Source organism: Pteropus alecto, unplaced genomic scaffold (genome assembly GCF_000325575.1).
Source record: "Pteropus alecto unplaced genomic scaffold, ASM32557v1 scaffold50, whole genome shotgun sequence".
Lineage (NCBI taxonomy): Eukaryota > Metazoa > Chordata > Mammalia > Chiroptera > Pteropodidae > Pteropus > Pteropus alecto.
In genome coordinates, this window is record NW_006431918.1 from 7406882 (window position 1) to 7408334 (window position 1453).

At 31.9% G+C, this 1453-nt stretch overlaps 1 non-coding gene across 1 annotated transcript; it reads left to right on the plus strand.

Annotated features, from left to right (window-relative positions):
• Positions 1-1054: 1054 nt before the first annotated feature.
• LOC112475161 lies at positions 1055-1173 on the plus strand. Its single transcript, XR_003044587.1, has one exon. It is a non-coding gene; the product is annotated as a 5S ribosomal RNA (ribosomal RNA).
• Positions 1174-1453: the final 280 nt, after the last annotated feature.

Below are 1453 nucleotides of genomic sequence, written 5' to 3' on the forward strand. Positions count from 1 at the left end.
ACAGTTAACCTGTGAATGCTGACAAGGTGGTCTTAAAAGAGTTGGTTGCTATTTATTTATTTATCTGGCTGATTGGCCAGTTCTTGTTACTCTGTCATATAGTGACAAGATAAAGGAATGTGTTTCTCTGAAGAGGAGAATTCTTCTCACAGACTTAATCTCTATCTTCAAGCTCTCCTATGTTTATTCTTCTTCCCACTCATATGAAATTAAAAATATCTACTATAAATTAAAAAAAAGTTTTAAGAAATAGTTTGCTAAAATATCATTAAGCAATAAGCAGTTATTTTAAAAAAAACCTCAATAGAATTCAGTGCTGCAAAAGCACTTACTATGATTCCTGCCATCATTTTGGGTAACATAATTATTTTATCATTTATAAAATAATTTAACTTTGTAGATTTCAGTGAGCATTAGAGCATACTTAACTTAAACCATGATAGGTACAGTTTTATATCTGCAGCTCTGAATGGATATTTTGACTTTTGTTTCTAATGTTTATCAATTATCATAATTTTTGCTATCTTTCTTTTCATTCAAAAATTTCCTAAAGTTCTGGAACTCCTAAGGGCAATAAATTAAGGAAAAGCCTTCCTCAATACAAACTTTTAAAATAGTCCTATCCAAGCTCTTTATGTGTAATGACTCACTAAGGTAGAAATTTTAACTTATTAAATATAACTGGTAAAGTTACCAAAATTAAGCATTTCATGACATTATTTTCCTGTTTCATCATTCAGTTGCTTCTAAATCTTTTTAGAAAGCAGGAGTACAATGTAAGTTGGGACTATTCATGCCACTTTAATCACTGCCAAATATATACATATACATACATATATATATACACACACACATATATATATGTAGCTTTTATACAGCATGGACAACATAACGATACTTAAAACTATATAGAGCTTTATAGTTTATAGTGTTTTCACAGAGTAAATAATGAGGACTTATCAGGAATTCTCAAAATAATTTCAAAACATTTTTGATGAATTCATTGTTGTTCAACGACATCTAGCATCTGCCAAATATATATTAAGAATTTTTAGTCTACGGCCATACCACCCTGAACACGCCTGATCCCGTCTGATCTCGGAAGCTAATCAGGGTCAGGCCTGGTTAGTACTTGGATGGGAGACCTCCTAGGAAGACCAGGTGCTCTAGGCGTAAAAAATAAATTAAGTAAGTAAGTAAGTAAGTAAGTAAATAAATAAATAAATAAATAAATGATTTTGGACTATTAAGAGGAAAAACTTTGCTCTGAAGATATAACACATAAGGGACTTCTGTTTCCACATCTCCTGCCTGAAAAAGAAAAAGAAAGCATTCCACAATAGTGTTCAAGGCAATGGACAACAGGCAATGAAGGAGAATGATCTCTGGAAGATAGGAAACAAGCAAGGAAAGCCCTATGATTGCTACAGCTTACTACTTTAGGAGAGGTTCC